General features: G+C 45.7%; 1 protein-coding gene across 6 annotated transcripts in view; it reads left to right on the plus strand.

Moving 5' to 3' along the window:
- Positions 1 to 19,683, plus strand: part of tty (tweety) — a 224,969-nt gene that overhangs the window by 96,461 nt on the left and 108,825 nt on the right. For 3 of the 6 annotated variants that reach the window (XM_043023071.2, XM_043023076.2, XM_043023074.2), the window contains exon 1: positions 4,202 to 4,662. The exons of 2 other annotated variants lie outside the window; for them this stretch is intronic. The gene's annotated coding sequence lies outside the window, so the exon portion shown is untranslated. Of the gene's footprint in view, positions 1 to 4,201; positions 4,663 to 19,683 lie in introns of those variants that run through there. One more of the 6 variants, XM_043023075.2, reaches the window with a different exon arrangement.

Below are 19,683 nucleotides of genomic sequence, written 5' to 3' on the forward strand. Positions count from 1 at the left end.
TTACCTAATCTTACATTGTGAACTTGATCATTTTCATTCATACGAAAGTGGAGGCAAGTGATGGAAGAATATGGGACAGGTGAGAGGGAAGTGAAGAGAGATGGCCAGGTGTCTCTTGTGCGAATAGGCATCGGTAGATTGGACCTGATCGGGAGTCCTTGACAGGAAGCCGACCTGTCGAGTGTGATTATGGCCGTGCTGTGTTGACATTTTCTTAGCGGGAGAAATGGAATTTTTGTGTGTGAGTTAGGGGAGTAGAGAGGGAGAAGGAGAGGGAGAGGGAGAGGGAGAGGGAGAGGGAGAGGGAGAGGGAGAGGGAGAGGGAGAGAGAGAGAGAGAGAGAGAGAGAGAGAGAGAGGGAGAGGGAGAGAGGAGAGGGAGAGGGAGAGGGAGGGAGAGAGAGAGAGTGAGAGAGAGAGAGAGAGAGAGAGAGAGAAAGAGAGAGAGTGTGTGTGTGTGTGTGTGATACTGAGAGCGAGAGACTGAGGAAAGGAAATGCGAAAACGAAAAGTGATAGAAGAATAAGAAAGGAGAGAAAGATAGAGGAAGAGGTGTGGATAGAAGGGAACGAAGAAGAAGAAAGAGGAAACGAAAGAGAAAGTAAGAGTGAGAAAAAAACACTTGGAGATAAACACAAGGAATCCGACCGGAGAGGGAAACAGCATACATTAAAGGTTTTCAGTGACACTCGAGCCGAAAGTTTCTCTGTAATGGCTCTCCCTCCATGTAAACAAAGGGAGTAATATTCACACGAGGCACCGCTGCAGCTGATAGCTTTATATTACTAGCTTTGTCGCTCTTTAATTTGTTACGTAACTGCATTTCGAAAATTAGATATACGAAATTAGCAAATGCAAAGGGTAAACGTATTTTTTTTTCTCTCTCGTTAGAGTTAGAGGAAGAAATTTGACAATACGGCGCTAGTCAGAGTTAGAATAAGGAAAGTAAGGAATGTGTAACGTAGTTTTGAGAAAGAAATAGAAATGCAAGGGATGGTATTGCAACAGATTGACTTTTTTTTTTGTTAGGAGAGCATGTTAAAGAATCTTGTTAGTAAACCGTGTTGGGAGAACATGTTAGGAGACGATGTTAGAAGAGCATGTTAGGTGAACATGTTAGGGAAAGATGTTAGGAGAGCATGTTAGGGAATCATGTTAGGTGAACATGTTAGAGAAGGATGTTAGGAGAGCATGTTGGGGTCCCTCTCGTTTGGCCGGTTAAGAGGAAAGGACCCACGGGGCGCGTGTTGACAATGCAGAGCCGTTGTAAAAATTGATCTCGCGGACACACTTCTCTTTTCTTCCTCTTCGTCATTGTTCCTTCTTCGTAGACCTTTTAACCATCTTTGTCTTTCTTCATTTTTTGTTCGTGCTTCCTCTTTTCAATCTGTTTTTCTTTTATTTTTATTTCTTATATTCCTTCCTTTTTTTATTCCCTCTCCATTTCACCTGTTTCTCGTCTCCCCGCATATCTTCCTTGACCCATCCTTCTGCTTCTCCCCCTCCCTCCTCCCCTTTTCCCTTCTTCCTCTCTCTTTCTCACTCTTTCCTTCCTCCTCCTCCTTCATCCCTCCCATCCCATCCCCTCCCCTCCCCACCCCCCTCATCGCGCTATTTAAGATAAGATAATAGCGATCCGGAAACAGGTGATTCTTTCTCTCTTTTTTTTCTTTCTTTTGTTGTCTTATCGGTGGTCAGATAAGATTGAGACTATAGATCGCGTTCGGAAAAAAAGTGTCTGAGTTCAGACTTTAAAGAGAAACAGAGAACGAGATAGAGAAAGAGGAAGAGAGAGAGAGTCATAAAGAGAAAGAGTTAGGGAATTGGAGTTAAAGAGAAGAAGAATTCAAGAGAGAAGAGAGAGAGAGAGAAAGAGAGAGAGAGAGAGAAAGAGAGAGAGAGAGAGAGAGAGAGAGAGAGAGAGAGAGAGAGAGAGAGAGAGAGAGAGAGAGAGAGAGAGAGAGAGAGAAAGAGAAAAAAAGAAAAAGAAAAAGAAAAAAACAAATAGGGAAACAAAGGTAGAACGAGAGAGGGAGCGCATCTATAGAAGGGTTACCGAGAGCGTCTTACAGTGAGAGACGGTGGAGAGAAATGGATAGCAGGCGAGGAAGGATCGGAGGTTCCTATTCCTATGAGTAAATGCAAGAGTAATAAAGAGTCGCTCCCCCTTCCCTCTCTTTCTATCCTTTTCCCTCTGCCCCTGCATGTGTTCCTTTCTCTCCTTCCTTCCATCCTCCTAACTTTCTCCCGTCTTTCAATTTCTTCCTTCTTTCCGCTTTTTCTTTCTTCCTTCCTTATACACAATTCTCTCCCTTTTTTCTTCTCCTCTTCCCAAATATCTGTTCTGTCGCTCCATCCTCTTCTCTTTTTCCCTTCTCATATTTCTCCCTCCCTCTTCTCTCTATCTTCCTCCTTTCCTCCCTTTCTTCATCCTCACCATCCTTCCCTTCCTTTCCCGCCCTTCATCCCGCCCTCTCTCTCGGGAAGGAATGCAGCATTTTCTAAAAGGTGGATTGTGAACATGGCAGTTGCTCTGCACTATTCTTCGGGTGTCTTGTATTTATAGTTTATATTCTCGTTTATTGTTGTGTTTATTTGGATAATATCTTGTTAGGTCGGACTTTGTTGCTCGTTTTGTGCAACATTTACCGTTCACTCGATATTCGTTGGGAAATTCGTTGCAATTCTTATTTCTATAAGTATTAGTAGACACTTTGTTTTGTCTGAAAACATGTGCCTATTGAGTGTTACACCGGTGTGGTTTCTGCCGTTGCAAATGCCATTTGCTCCGCATTACGATGGATAGTTGATGCATATTGCGCGTGGCGTTAATGCTTCTAGACAAATGATATGCAAAGTGTATTGCAGTGCAACAGTTTCAGTTAGAATTAAACTCTTATGTGATGCACCTTCCGGCTCTCATTGGCCGCGTTGCAGGTGGCTGGTGTGCAAGATGACAAAAATGTCGAGTCAGCCTGACCGTTTCAACGACCAGCTGGCGAGGTGGGACTGCCGCACCGCGCCCCCTGAGGGCTGATGCTCGGCGGTCGGGGCAGCGCACGTGGTGGCGGCAGCGGCGGCACTTCGCCAGCCCCAACAACAAACAGGTTTATGGCGCGGGCGGACGATGGTCAATGAAGCACGGTAGTTTATGGCTGGCAGGGTCCTAGTCCTGTAGGATGCCGCTCCTTCTCGCCGCCTGTTTATCTCTCATCTGTGAAGGACGCGACATATGTTCCCGAGCCTCGTCTTCGGACACAGGGGTTGGTGTGGTGTGTGAGATTGTGGTGCGCTATGGCAGAGGTCATGCCTTTGTATGGAGGTTATGATTCATAGCGCCGTGTAGGCCTATCTTGGAGTTACGGTCAGGTGTAGGAGAGAGGGGCTTCGAAGGACCGCAGCTGCATCCTTTCGGTTATCAGGAGGACTGCTCGGGAAATTTGATTGGTAAGATTTATTTGTGGTTGTGGATTCTCTGCGATGCTGGCCGTCCTTGCTGTATTCCAGTTTCGGATTTCGTTCGTAGTTGGTCTCAGACAGATGAATTATGTGATGTACTAGTGGTACGCTGCATATTCAGTGTAACTCACCGAATACATACACTCAGCTTATCTAATGCTTAGTATGGATATCGCGGGTACAGACGTAGCACGTTCTATGCTCTGATAGAACCGATATCCAACTTTACATCTTAATTTAAGATAAGTAATTTCGGATAGATGTACCATGACAGAAAATTAATCGGATAACAACTAGAGGTCGACAATTAGGTCCCGTAGTGCAATGTTCTTCAATTTTTTTTCATCGCGAACCAGTCTGATTAATTGTATTACCCACTTGAGTGAACGCCCATTGTCCACTTGTTTGCAGCGTTACACCTCTCTCTATCAGGCATGAGAGATGTCCTCATTTGACTTTTTCAATTATCTGATATTTGTTAATTTTACTGCACATATTCGTTCAAACTTTTCTATGAGACATGACCTACGGATTATCATCTCGCGGCCCGTACTTTGAAAAACCTTGCTCCAGCGTTTCCTTTGACAGGCCTGACCCCGCGGCTGCCAGCGACCAGCCCGCGCCGTCCCGATGGTGGCGACTGCGGGCTAGGGCGGTGGGAAGGGGGGGGGGGGTAGGAAGGAGAGGAGGAGGAGGAGGAGGAGGAGGAGGTCTCGCCGGTCTGGTCCCGGGCCGCCTCAGCCCGCGCTCCGCCAGTTGACCTGTGACATCCGTGTCGGTGAGACGTGCGTGTACCCAGCTCCTCGGTACCCGCACTCCGCTGCCCGGATTTTAGGCGCATTTAACGGTGATTGTTTCCCGTTCGGAGATACCCTTTTTACCAAACTGACGGCGTGTGTTGCAGTGACAGACGACGTGGAATTTCCCGCTTGATGGAATAGTTTTAAAGAGCGAACAACGGTAGCCAGGAATATTGACGCGCTGTGATTGTACAAGTGGTGTCGTTTTAATACGTGGTGGTGACGTTAGGAGAGTGGAAAAAGAGTATATAGATACAGTACATATATACATAACAGTTAGTGTTTTCTTAGAAGCTGTGTCGTAAGCCTCGTTTTACCTGCGGGCTTCATTGAAATGCAACAATAGCAAAGGAACTTGTTATGGAACACCTTGACATCCAATAATCCCTAAGTCATCGTAAAAGGTGAGTGCTGCCGCGGGTGTTTTTATATTTACTTGTGTGGTTGAAGAAATTCCGTACATTAGATTCTGGTTGGTGACATGATCATAGAACTGCAGTTGACAGAACAAAGCCCGGAGAGCGATTTTCCTCGCGTGATAACGGAGAACTGAATGGCAATAAAAACAAACCCAGCCAACCTGCTCTCCGATATTAAACCCATTGAATCTCTTAGACTTATCGATTACTTTACAATTCGCCGCCGAGACCGGACGTCCCAGGAAAGCAGCGTTTCTGTACGTATGACGAGAAGAGGAGGAAAGGTGCGGCTCGGTGCCTTTAGTCCCAAATTGGCGCATGTGCGAGAAGGGCCTCCTGTCCCATCTGAATTGCAAAATTCAACTGTATGTTTTGCTGTTGTTACATAACTTGTTTTCTGTTTGTATGAAATTTCATCGGTATTTATGAATAGTATTGCAATGTTCCTCTGTAGAAATATGTCTACCGATCGTATCTGCTAGGTCATGACATGTTTATGGTGTATCACATTTCGAATTTCCATACTCATGATAAGGGTTTTATTGGGGGAATAAAGGTTTTATGCGGGAGGTGTTAAAGGCTACCTGAATAATCAGCTGTGCTTTATCTTACATGTGATTGTATATGAGTGTATGTGTGTATGTATGCTTGTGTGTGTGTGTGTAGAGAGAGAGAGAGAGAGAGAGAGCGCAAAACATTGATATCAATAAGTCAATTACATACACCTCTTTTATAGCCCCAAAGTCCGCAAACATCAAAGATAAAGTAAAGGAATACGATAAACTTACTGGTATACTTTACTTTAATCCCTTTCACTCATACGATAACCAGATTACACGCATAGGAGGAAGATATTTCGCTAAAAATAGTGCAACTTCTCGTAAATTCTCAAATCACAGACCACTTCATGGTATTCTTAATCTTGAATATATATTGTTTCATAATTTATAGTGATAAATTATGACACTGAAGATCAAAAGCGCATTAAGGGATTTAAAAGAAACCGGTAGACGTGTTTATCCTTGCTGATAAGAAAGGAAGGGGAGGAGGAGGAAGAGGGAAGTGTGGAGGGGGAACGGAAGGAGATAAAGGACGAAGGAGTCTGTGGAGAGAATGGGGGAAGGAAGAGGGGTATATAGAGACTAGGAGAGGGAAAGGGAGATAGAGAGTAGGATACAAAAAGGGAAGGGAGAGGAGAAGGAGGGAGATAGGAGTTATAAAAGATAAAGGGATTTAAGTAAGGAATCAGTGGAAGAGAGTAAAATTGAAGAAGAAAGGGGGAAAACGGGAAAAGGGGTATATATATATATATATATATATATATATATATATATATATATATGTGTGTGTGTGTGTGTGTGTGTGTGTGTGTGTGTGCGTGTGCGTGTGAGAGAGAGAGAGAGATTGAAGGAGCGATGACAGACACACACTGGAAAAAAAATATATCACCAGGAGATTATTAGAGTCCATCTCGTATTCACAAAATAATGAAACCCTCTAGCGTAATATTAAGTAATTGATTCGCTTAAATCTCCCCTACCCCCTTCTCTCCATACCCCCCCCTGTCCACCTTTAATCAGTTCGAGCGGAAACACAATGCAATTCTCAGTTGATCTATATACTGTAGATACACCGTTCAGTGTTGTAAATAGGTTAAGTCTACATCGGTTTCCTCTCTGTTTAAAAGCAGAATCATGGCTAGATAGTCTTTGATAGTTTATAGATTCGTCGTTGTTACTAATGTATAACGGTAATGATGTTTTTTTATCGTAAACTTAGAATAACGGATGAATCATCTATATACTGAATATATATATTCTTTGTTACTGAATTATAACGTCAATAGTCTCCGATATACGATATATTGCATGCCATACATACATTGACATTACCCATATCGTTTTTCTTTTCGCATCAATTACGTAAAACATTTTTTGGGGGATGGGGATTCGACCGCATTCCGGCCGGGAACCACAAAACCCTTCCCGCCGAACACACCTTGTCCTAGGAAAGGATTGGGGCTGAGGGGTGGTGGTGGTGGGGGGGGGGTGTCTACGCGGTGTCGAATCTGGCTCTTATTGTAGAGGAACCGAAGAGTTATATAGTGTGGTGGGCTCTCGTCTTGTGGCATGGGTTTGGCTGAATTGGTGTTCTGGACAGTGGGTTTAAGGCGCTTTTGTCAGCTTGTGTTTGATTAGGCCTGTGATTGCAGGCTTCAGCTTGAGGTTGTGTGTTTGCATAGGCAGACATCATTTGTGTAAACACTACCGCAGATACACTGAGGTGAATGTGCATGCACACATATAGACGCGCATACAAATACTCGCATCCAGGTGCACACACACACACACACACACACACACACACACACACACACACACACACACACACACACACACACACACACACACACACACACACACACACACACACACACACACACACACACACACACACACACACCCTCCCTCGCGCGCGTGCGGCGAGCGTTTATAATTTATGATACCAGGGATCAAGTGACGAGTTTTTTTTCCCCCCAAAATATTTCAAGTCTTAATAAGATTTAAATACTTAACGACTTTTCACCTCGGCGGTTCGTTTCTCCTGTCTTGGGCTTGAAACGGGGTCATCAATTCTCTATAACCCCGGACGCCTTCTGGGAAAGGGATCCTGTTATTACAATTGCAGTTGTTGATAGTTAAGTATTCATGTTGGAAGACGAGCCACGTGTTAACATCTCCCCTCTCCCCCCCAGACTCCTTCCCCTCCTCCCCCCGTCTCCTACCCCTACCACTGCGGGAGGTCGGGTGGGGGTCTAGGGTAAGGAAGAGGGGTAGGTGGTTAGGGGGGGGAGGGGCGTCACGCAGCTGCGGGAGTCCTCGCTACGTAACTAATACCCGGCATCTTTGGAGATAAAAAAGTAGATAGTTGTGCTTGAAGAACGTCCGGCCAGAGAAAAACGATAATGAGTCTTCGTTTCATTTTCCTTCTAGACACGAGGCACATGCCCCCCCCCTCCCCACCCCCTTCCATGCCCCCCAGGTTGAAGGGGCATGGAAGGGGGAGGGAGGGAGGGAGGGAGGGAGGCACGCGTCTCTCCCGTTACCATATCGGCTGCTGCGACAAGAGAGGAAATCAGTAAAAGATTGAAATGGCGGCTATCATCGGCAATGCCATTGACGGCCGATCGATGCTGGCAAGGCAATTCCTTTTACGTTTTGTCTTTTCTCGGATTGCAAGAAGTGAAGAGGAGGGAACCAGGAAGACATCATGGCGTCTTTTATGATTGTCAGAATTATCACTATCGTGATTATTATTAACGTCATCATTGTCATTTATCATCATCATCATCATCACCATCATCACCACCATCACCATCCATTCTAATAAACCAGTCAGCACCTCCTGTGATGCAGGTAACATGAAAGCTCAGACATCACACTTGTTAGCTCCTTCAGCATATGAATAATAGTTGGGAGCTTCAAGCCTCGGGGAGACTTCAGTTCGGAGAGTTTGTAGAGCCTCTTATGTTTAGGGAAGGATGTTTTGTCTTTTTAGGGATTTTTTTTTCTAAAAAGAAAGTCTGGGGGTCTCTCTCTCTCTCTCTCTCTCTCTCTCTCTCTCTCTCTCTCTCTCTCTCTCTCTCTCTCTCTCTCTCTCTCTCTTTTTATATTTTCTCTTTATATATATATATATTTTTTTTTTTAAATTCTCTCTCTCTCTCTCTCTCTCTCTCTCTCTCTCTCTCTCTCTCTCTCTCTCTCTCTCTCTCTCTCTCTCTCTCTCTCTCTCGGTTCCCCCTTTATCATCTTTCACTTACTCTTCGTTCATCCTTCGTTCATCCATCCTAACTGCTCTTCCATTTTCAACCCACTTTCACCTTTTTCGTGTGCCGGTCTTACGTTCTAGAACGGAGGGAGTTGGTTCGGATTTGCCAGGATGACTAAGTGTCTCGTATAGAAAGATGAAAATCGAGTGTCATTTTAACTAATGTCACGTGTTTTTCTTTCTACTCTTCTTTGTGGGAGGATTTGTCCATAGCTCGGGAGGGGGAAAGAGAAGTCGTGGAGGAAGAATGATAAAGAGAATGAGAGGAAGGGAAGGGGAGGGAGGGTTGAGGGAATGAGAGGGAAAATGGAGAAGGGAGATGTTAATGTAAGAGAAAGAGAAGGGAAGGGGGGTGAGCTGAGGGAAAGAGAGAGAAAAGGGAAGGAGGAAGGGAGGAGGGCAAATTGAAAGAGCGAGAAAGGTAAGGGAGGGAGGCGAAGGGAAAGAGAGAGAGAGAGGTAAAGAAGGGGAGTAGGAAGGGTAAAAAAGGGAGAGAGAGGGAAAGAAGGGAAGTTGGGAGAAAAACACGGAATAGAAAAAGAGACGGGGAAAGGGAAAAGGGAGGAAGAAGGATAGAAAACGAAGTTTAGAGAAGGGAGAGGGAAAGGCGAAGAAGCACGTGGGAGATAAAGAGAAGGGGGGAGTGGAAAAGAGAGGCGGGGCAAAGGGAGAGTGAGAGAAAGGTACAGAAAGGAGAAGGAGGACAAAAAAGGGAAATAAAAGGGAGGGGGCGAGGGCAAGCGAAACAATGACAGTAGAAGAGAATTGGATTTCGATCTACAAGGAAGGGCGCCTATTGAAGTGTCTGGAGGGATCTTCCTGCTGGCTGGATGTTCAGCTTCCAGAGACTGTGGAAGTGATTGAAAAAAAAACACTTAAAAAAATAGCGACTATGGCCGTGATATCTGCGACTGCATCAGTTATTTTAGATTGCCATATGGCTTTGCAACATTGTCTGATTTTTATCGCATGATGTGACGAGGGATAAAGGATTAGTGTAAGCTTCCGAGAAACGTTGTTATCCGATTGAGAAAAAAACAGCTTGTTTATTATTTCCGTACTATTTTATCCGTGTACAAATTCAACCATTTTGCTGTAGCGATGTCTTGTTAACGCTTAACAGTGTAAGCTTTGATTAAACCTTTAAACCTGAAGAGGAAAGTCCAGCTCTGTGTGCAAGTTCAACCATTTTCATGTAATGTCTTGTTAACGCTTAACAACGTGCGCTTCGTTTAGACTCCGCATTAAACCCGGAGAGGAAATCCCAGCAGAGCCATGTCCTGTAGGAATTATCTAGTGACACTTCTTTGCCATGTGTAGCTGACGGGCGTACACAAAGACTCGTATGCAGGCAGGCGAGTTCGTGAGGGGAACAGACATCTGCCTTTCAGGACAGACAGGTAGCTTGTCTGTGTACACTTGCATTATTTCGGGAAAATTTGGTAGATTTTTGTATATTTAAAAACAACAAAAAATATTCAAGTAAATTCATATTAGTTTGTGTGCGTATTTGGAGTGTATGTAGGTCTTACAAGTTTCTATCTCTCTCTCTTTCTCTCCCTCTCCCTCTCCCTCTCGCTCTCCTTCTCCCTCCCTCTCCTCCCCTCTCCTTCTCCTTCTCCCTCCCTCCCTCCCTCGCTCTCCTCCCCCCACCCCAATACTCGTCTCATCTCCGTTTACATCCTCCCTCCCTTTACCCCCTCTCCCCCAGCCCCCCATGTATATGTATGTATGTATGTGTACGTGTGAGTAAGTACACGTGCACAGACTAGAGCCAAAGTCAGCCTCTAAGCCCCGTGTTAATGGAACTAGCATCCCCCAGAGCTTCCAATCCCAGCATCAGAAAGAAGCCATCAGCGCCGCATGCTCTTTCGCGTAGTGCCTTTCCACACACCACCTCCACCACCAGCGCCATCACTATCACCATCACCATTGCCATTACCTCTACCTCCTCCTCCACCACCAGCACCATCACCAGCGCCATCACCTCCACCTCCATCGCCATCGCCACCAACACCATCACCATCACCATCACCATCACCATCCCCATCACCACCACCTCTACCTCTACCTCCTCCTCCACCACCAGCCACCATCACCAGCTCCATCACCTCCACCTCCACCGCCATCGCCATCACCCACCAACACCAACACCACCACCAACACCAACACCATCACCATCACCATCACCATCACCATCACCATCGCCATCACCACCACCTCCTCCACCTCCACCTCCACCTCCACCTCCACCTCCACCTCCACCTCCACCTCCACCTCCACCTCCACCTCCACCACCACCACCACCTCCTCCTCCACCACCACCTACTCCTCCTCCTCCACCATCACCACCATTACAACTACCACCACCTCCTCCTCCACCACCACCTACTCCTCCTCCTCCACCATCACCACCATTACAACTACCACCTGTGCCTCTACCACCATCATCCTAACCCTAGCCATGATGACCAGCACCTGACGCACCCCCCTCCCCCTCTCCCTTCCCCCCTCCCCCAGCCCGGGATTTAAAGCAGATCAACATGAGAGAAGGGAAGCTGTGAGCACTCCCCTCCCTCCTCCCCTCCCCCGCCCCCCCCGCTCCCTCGCCAAGCAGAATTCAAGCAGAGTTTGTGCCGTTCCTCTTACCTCCGTTCGCCAGATGAGGATACCCAGGCGCGGTATGTGCCTGCCGGTCGTCACATACCGGGGATACCGAAGGACAGATAGTTTGATCCTTGCGACGCGACCCTCTCCTCTTCCTTCTACTTCTCCTTCTTCTTCTCTCTCTTCATCTCCCTCTCCTTTTCCTCCTACTCTTCTCCTTGTCCTCTTCCTCCTCTTCTTCCTCTTCCTTCTGCTTCTTCTTCTTCTTCTCTTCCTCCTCCTTCTCTTCCTCCTCCTCTTCCTTCTCTTCCTCCTTCTGCTTCTCCTCCTCCTCCTCCTCTTCTTCTTCTTCTTCCGCAAAGCAACATATACAAGTAGCGTTGCATATCTGTTTTTTTCTTGTTTATTTACCAGGAGAGTCAAAGAGGAAATTCCTGTAGGCTTACGCGTTCTACTTCCATGTCTTCGTGGATATTTTTTTGTGCATGCGTGTGTGTGTGTGTGTGTGTGTGTGTGTGTGTGTGTCTGTGTGTGTGACTTACAACGTATTCACTATAAAAGCCAGTCGTTTTCCGAGGGTCGAGTGGCTTTCTTGGCTTCTCACAGTTCTTTCTGTGGTTCACATTGGGAAGCAGTTAGACCTTCAAACTAACCGATAAATTATTTGGGAAAAGGAGGAAAAGCTGCGGCATTGTTGCAGAGGGTTGGGGTGGAGAACACGAAGATCTCAATTTAAAACAAACAAGCAGAGAAAAAAAAATAAACACCCAAATGGAAATAGCCAGGGAAATTTATATGCCAAAAGGATGTAAATTGCCTGACAATCAGAGCGGCGAAGCATGCAGACCGGCAATCAGACAGAAAATTTGCGAGCCAATGTTCGACGGGTCGGTGGGCAGAATGGCTTTTAAGCAGGGACGTTAGACCACAAATGAGGTCATTTATAGTACAGCCTTTGTGGAAATAAAGGAAGATCTGAAAATCCGACCACCTCCCCCTCCTCTCTCCTTGTTATGCAATTGTATGTGTTTTTTTCTTTATTCCTCTTCTTTAATGCTGCTATTTGATTATTTGCTTATTTGTTCATTTATTTATTTTCTTTCCTTATTTATTTTGGTACAGTCACGGACAATAGTCGTTCGTACCGGTTGAATTTTGGAAACTCATCTAATCATCAAGGATCGGTTTGAAACAGGATTCGAAATGAGTTAATGATCATATCTTTTTTATATCTCAATGCAACGTATTACCCAGCATCCTCGCCTGGAGTAATAGTTTCAAAGATATTATATCATCGGCATTATATTGATCGATTACATTGCTCAGTCGATCGACCATTCACTGTTTCTTTCTTCTTGCTATTCTGACGGAGCGCTTAGCGTCAAAATGCAAGATATAAATGTTTGAAGACCGTTTATTTTTTTTATGTAGGTACCGCGTATAGCCGACCTTTAAACCCCTTGACTACGATTAAATAACAGATTAAGTCGAATCGTTTTATGTCAGACTTCAACAATGAAGAGCTATTTGACTTGCATGTTTACATACTTGCCTGATTGCCCTTTCCTCTCCCCTTGCACGCAACAATACACCTTTTCAAGCCTACCTCCATATCTTCGTCCATACCTATAGACTACGTTCATATGTAATAAATAACTGAACTAAAAGGCTCGTATGTACGTTCAATGTAGTACTAAACAACCACAAACCAACACAGACAAATACGTCAGCAAACAGGTAAATACACACGCACGACTACATCACCCTGAAATAAGAAAGAACAGCGGCCGAATGCATATACTACAGGAAAAGAAGGAGGTTAAAGAGGAAATTAAAGTCTCTGACGAGGACGAACAAACAACAAAACGAAAGTAAGGACTGAGGCACGCAAACAGATTTGCAAACAAGCAAACAGAAGCCAAGGAACTGTCAGAACAAGAAGAGTCATTCTTGAACAACCAGCGCTAAGTGCAAGGCAAGGGGTCGAGATATCGTGAATGGTAGCAGGAAATGTGATATTGATCCCGGGCTTTGAGGGATAAACACAAGAAGGCTGCTTAGGGTACTGAGAGACGGCGAGCGAGAGGCATATACAGACACAGAGGAAGATAGACGGATTTGCAAACGGATAGTCTGGCAGGCAAACACAGACAGACAGACTTACATTCATACGCAGAAACACGAACACAAATACAAACACACACACACATGCACGGACAAATACACTCCCCCTCCCTCTTTCTCTCTCTCTCTCTCTCTCTCTCTCTCTCTCTCTCTCTCTCTCTCTCTCTCTCTCTCTCTCTCTCTCTCTCTTTCTCTCTCTCTCTCCATATCCTTCTCCCTCTCTCTCCCCCGCCTTCCCTCCCTCTATTTCTCCCCCCTCCTCCTCCATCCCTGTGATCATCTCCCTTTCCCTCTCTCCTTCCCTCTCTTTCTCCCATTCACTCCCCTCACACTCACACAAGATCATGTACAGTAACCGTATCCATGTGTGATCGGCAGTGGAGAGGATGCAGCTGGCCGAGGGGATCGGAGGAGGGAAAGGGCTGTCCAGGTAAAGTTGCTGGGATTGCTGAGTATTAAAAAAAAGGAAAAAAGGAACGTGAGGGGAAGGGAGCCTCGAGGCGATGAGGGAGGGAAATTAAAAAGGGTTTTGAGGGGTAAGAGGGGAAGGGGTGGGATAGAGAGAGAAAGAGAGGGAGAGAGAGGGGAAGTTGCATTGTCGGGAAATCATATATATATATATATATATATATATATATATATATATATATATATATATATATATATATATATTATATATATATATATATATATATATGTATATAAATACATATGTATATGTATATGAATAAACACACACACACACACACACACACACACACACACACACACACACACACACACACACACACACACACACACACACACACACGACACATATATATACATACATATACATATATATATATATATATATATATATATGTATATGTATATGTATATGTATATATGTATATATATATATGTATAATATACATAATTTATATACATATACATATACATACACACACACACACATACATATACATATACATATACATATCTAAAGAGAGTGAATGAGTGAGTGGGTGAGTGAGTGAGTGAATGAATGAATGAATGAATGAATGAATGAGTGAGATGGTCGAAGTGAAAGGGATCCAGCGATAGCGATGCAAACAAGAGTTGGGTGTGTGTGTGCGCGCACGCGCCCTGAGGAGTTCGCCGGAAATCCTTGTCACGGTAATGAAGACATGCAATTAGCAAGCAGGGGGAGGTCCTGGGAGGTGAGGATCGCTGCCATGCACTCTGCCTCGCCTCCCACGCCTCTGCCTCCTTGCCGCTGCCACTACACCGGCCGAGGATTTGCATGGAAATAACGCTATTAGAGGGAGAGGCGGCGATCCCCCATTACGGGGTTCATCACACACACGCATACATGCGCCCAGTCTCTCCGGTTATTGTGCGCGTGTTTGCGTGGCGGAGGGGAGTGGCTCTGTGTGCGTGCGTGCGTGCGTACGTGTCTCAGTTGGATTGTGTGTTTGAGGTACATTAAGGAATTGCGTTTGTTTGATTTATATAATGGAGTTGCGTTTGTTTGCGTTTGTGGACTTTGTTTAGAATCGTTCTTTATGTTTGATGTAAACACATTACGTATGTTTGGATTCGATTGTGCAGTTGTGTTTGCTTGAGAATATGGATTAGGTTTGTGTCCGTGTGTGTAGTACATGTAATTTGGATTACGTAATTTACCGTATTATTGATATTATTTTTTTGTGTCTTATTATCCATAAGGAACGACAACCGTATCATTAGATGCCATTACGTATTCTTGCCTGGGTTTTCTTATGTACATCGATAGATAGAAATAGAATAATAATGAAACTACCTTCTATTCGACGCAAGAAATACAACACGAGGAGTTGAAACAAGCGTGCATAATTGCAGGTGCCGGACCCTTGTAACGGGGTCTCAAGCGCGCCCGCATAGCAGTGGGTAGTAAGTAGTGCGAGGGGATGAAGGGTGGAGGAGGAGGGGACGCGAAGAGAGGAGGAGAGGGAGGACACGACGCTGGGCGCTTCTCTTTCTCTCTTTGTCTCTCTCTCGTGTCTCTTTCTCTTCTCTTGTCGTTCTGTCTCTGTCGTTGGCTTTGTCTTTATCTCAGCCCCGTTCCCTGTCTCGTTGCGTTGTCTTTCTCTTTTTCTCGTTCTCTACCTCGCTTCCTCCCCCCCCTTGCGTTCTTTTTCTCCCTCTTTCTCTCTGTCTGTCTCTCTCTCTCTCTCTCTCTCTCTCTCTCTCTCTCTCTCTCTCTCTCTCTCTCTCTCTCTCTCTCTCTCTCTCTCTCTCTCTCTCTCTCTCTCTCTCTAACTCTCTATCTCTCTCTCTCTCTCTTTGTACGTTCCCGAAATTTCTCGGATCGTGTTTCTCCTTCGTGTTATATATTTTACGGTGATGTAGCTTGGCATCAAGCATCTGTCCTTTCTCTCACTCACTCGCTCACTCTCGCTAAAGGTGGCCAGTGGAAGGATTTCACAGGATTTTGAACTTTAAGGTAGTGAGTGTTTGATTTTGCATGTCTGATTTGCATGCAATCCTACCAGCACATCAGCGTCCCAGGAGGAAATCTATGCAGAGTGACCTCTTGCGTATGCAATTGCTCTGGACTCTCTATTACCTGTTGCGGAATTAGGAACGGATCCTGATTAAACTGGTTTAATGGATTCGTAGACACGCACACGCACACACACATACACACACACACACACACACACACACACACACACACACACACACACACACACACACACACATGCACACGCACACGCACACGCACAAGCATACGCACACGCACACGCACATGCACAAGCACACGCACATACATACACACACACGCACACACACACACACACACACGTGCGCGCGCGCGCGTGCACGCGTGTGTGCGTGTGCGTGTGCTTTTGCGTGTGTATATATTTATATGAATATATTGCTAAGTAAAGCAGCCCCTGTAACAATAGAAAGCGCTTGATGTATGCGCATACCTGTTGTATTGCATATCGATGTAGGTATACCGAATATGCAACTCTCTCTTCTCATGATTTCTCTCTCTCTCTCTCTCTCTCTATCTATCTATCTATCTCTATATTTCTCTCTATTTCTCTCTATCTCAGTCTCTCCTCTCCCTTCCTAGAGTAAAAGGGTTGAGAGATGCGAATCACAGGGAGGACAGTATGGGAGCCGAGAGAGGACGGCTTATCTCCCCACGGTGAATGAGTCACACGGGTTCACAGCAGCCGTTAATATACATATTTAATATGGAAATGCATCCGCTATGTATGCAGTGTCAGATACCGCGCGTGGTGAAGGGAAAGGGGGCGGGGGTTTGGGGGGGGGGGATAAGGGATTGGGATGGAAGGGTATGAGGGAGGGTTAGTGACTGGCTCCGGGGTATCTTTAACTAGTTTATTTATTTATTTATTTTTTATCTTATATATATCTCTTTGAAACGTACGGATATTTTACATCTATTTTTACGCCGTACTGACCGATAGCGTTGTTGCGTGGGATATGTGAAGGAACGAGCATCCGTGGGAAGCTGTGTGTGGCGCGGGAGGAGGAGAGGAAGGGAAGATGGGGAGAGGAAGAAGGGGAGGAGAAGAGGGGTAGGGAGGTTAGAGTACGTAGGGAGGTCTTATGATTCTGTGAGAGACAAGGCAATATATGAAAGGATATAGTAGGTAGAGAGGGGTGTGGAGAGAGGGAAGGAGAGGGAGAGGGCGAGGGCGTGGGAGAGGGAGAGGAAAAGGGATTGTAAAAAAGAAAGGAGAAGGAGAGGGAGGCGGAGGTAAAGGCGGAGAGAGAGAAAGAGAAAGAGAAAGGAAGAGAGAGAAAAGGGCTAGTAAATACATGCAAAGAGGGAGTATAGTAAGTAGGAGTTTGAGCAGTGCGAATGCGAAGGTCATGGAGGGCGTGTGAATGTGAATTAGGTGATGTGAATGATCTGGAATGTGATGGAAAGAAGGATGTAAACATTGACGATCCTGGTTGTCACTATGCGAGCAAAGGGGTATACTGATGAGTGCTGGCGACACTGGTGAGTGTGGAGGGGTGGGGAGCGAGAGGGAGACGGGTTGGAATATCGGGACTTGAGGGAGGGAGAATGGGGGGTGGGGGAGAATGAGTAAGATCAAGATAAAAAGGGGAAAGGGGAAATAGAACCGGGGTTATGTGGAAACGTTGAATGAAGAGAGAAAATAAAGGGGATTGAACAATAATACAAACACAGTAACGAGTTCACAAATGCGAAGTGATACGCAGCCACACTGTGAAAAGAACAATATATCGTGTCGAGGAGGATAGTCTTATTCGAAACGTCACGATTTATTGTTTCATCCCATGGCGGAGGAAGACGCGGGTGTATTACCGAGATAATATTAGATAAAAAAAAATGGGAGTTGATAAGTCATATGATGAGAAGCAGGATCGAATAGAACGAAAAAGAGATAACGAATCCCAGACACGATTTCCAGTCCATTTGGCCAGAAGTGCCTAGAAACGAGGAAAATGATTCGACACGAGACTGACTCATGATAAGGCAATAGCGGGAATATGATGGATTAGGGGAGTGGCAGATAGGCTGACATTTTATGAATCGCCCGACTTATTGCTGGATTCTGAGCTCGTCGAGGGATTGGCTGAGTGCTTGAAGGGGTTCACAGACCTGCTCCACCTCCTATTGAAAGACGACAGCTCCTCCTCGTCAGGGCGCCGTGACAGGGGGGAAGCAGGTGTTGCACAGAGCGGCTTCGATCTTGGGAGATTAGGGAATTGGGAGCATGAGGGCGGACGAGGGACAAGGGAGTGTGTGAGGAAATTTAAGATGATGGGATAAGACCCGATGACGTGACGGCGGCGGTCTGGCCGTGAGTGCTGAGTTCCCGACGTCCTCTCGTTGATTACGGAGAGGTTGAATTTTGCGTGTGGGTCCTAGGTAGGATGTGCTGATTAGAGGTTCTAACACGACATAGCCGGGAATAGAACGCAGCGTAGGTGGCGCGAGGTTGAGGAGTCACTATATAATGAGGAACAGCTTGTGCAAACGGGATCGAGTGCATCATCGTCATGGGTTATCAGTGTGGATTTGCTTATCTCTGAACACATACACAGGGGCGCTTTCATCATAGGGGAGCGCCGAGGCCTGGTACGGCAGGAAGACAAGGTGAACGAGATAATGATTTAATTGATGGGTCGGGTGAATAGATATGAATATATATATATGAATATGTATATATATATATGTGTGTGTGTGTGTGTGTGTATGTATGTATGTATGTATGTATATAAAGATTTAATATAGATGGGAATATAAACAGATATTTACAAAAAGTACAAATTCACAAATAGATAAGGGAATTTTTGTGTGCTTGTGACGCTTTTATTTTCTTATATTGTCATTTTATTAAAGGCAGACACATATACATGTACAACACACACACACACACACACACACACACACACACACACACACACACACACACACACACACACACACACACACACACACACAGACCGACCACATGCGCGCGTTAGGAGGCACCAGGGAAACGTTAGGAGGCCGTTAAGGCAAAACTTTTGGCATCTTAAGTGGAGATAAAGAAGAAGAAAGATGTTCGTTGTAGGGGAGAGGGATTGCTGGGGCGTGGGGTGGGTCGCTTGACATGCGCGACGTGAAAGGGGTGATGAGAGGGAGAGAAAGGGAGGGTAAGGGAAGGGAAGGGGGAGGGAGAGGGGAGAGGGAGAGGAGGGTATGGGGAAGGGAGGGTATGGGGAAGGGAGAGGGAGAGAGGAAAGGGGAGGGGGAGTGGGAGGGAGAGGGAAGGGAAGGGAAGGGAAGGGAAGGGAAGGGAAGGGAAGGAGGGAAGGAGGGAGTGGAGAGAGAGAGGGAAAGTTTGAGAAGGGGAAATTGTTCAGGGAGGTAGGCGGGGTAGAAAGGGGGCAGAATATATATGCGTATATATGTAAAGAGAGAAAGAGAAAAAAATGAAGAGATACCACGAAAGGCGAGATACAGAAAAAGTAATAGAACCGAGAGAGAGGTGTGAGAAAGAGAGAAAGAGAGGCGAGGAGAAGGGGGGAAGGAGCGAATAAATGAGTGTAAAGAGATATGTAAATGGATATGGATGTCCTGTGTCAGGATGAGGGGGAATGGAATGGTGATAAATAAGGGTGAAGAGTAAGTGCGTAGTGAGAGAGAGAGAGAGAGAGGAATGCGGGGTGGGGTGGGCGGTGGGGGAGGGGGGGTCGAGCAAACGGAAACAAGGGAAGAGATGGAAGGACGGGGAGGGGGGAGAGAGAGAGAGAGAGAGAGAGAGAGAGAGAGAGAGAGAGAGAGAGAGAGAGAGAGAGAGAGAGAGAGAGATGTATTTTCATCATTCCCCCTGTCAATCTATCTATCTTTATATCTATCTAGTTAGCAATCTATCTCAATATGAGAGAGAGAGAGAATGAACGAGAGAGAGAAAGCGAAAGCGA

This window comes from Penaeus japonicus, unplaced genomic scaffold, assembly GCF_977035675.1.
Source record: "Penaeus japonicus unplaced genomic scaffold, GWHDUDI00000001_assembly GWHDUDI00000032, whole genome shotgun sequence".
Taxonomy (NCBI): Eukaryota; Metazoa; Arthropoda; class Malacostraca; order Decapoda; family Penaeidae; genus Penaeus; species Penaeus japonicus.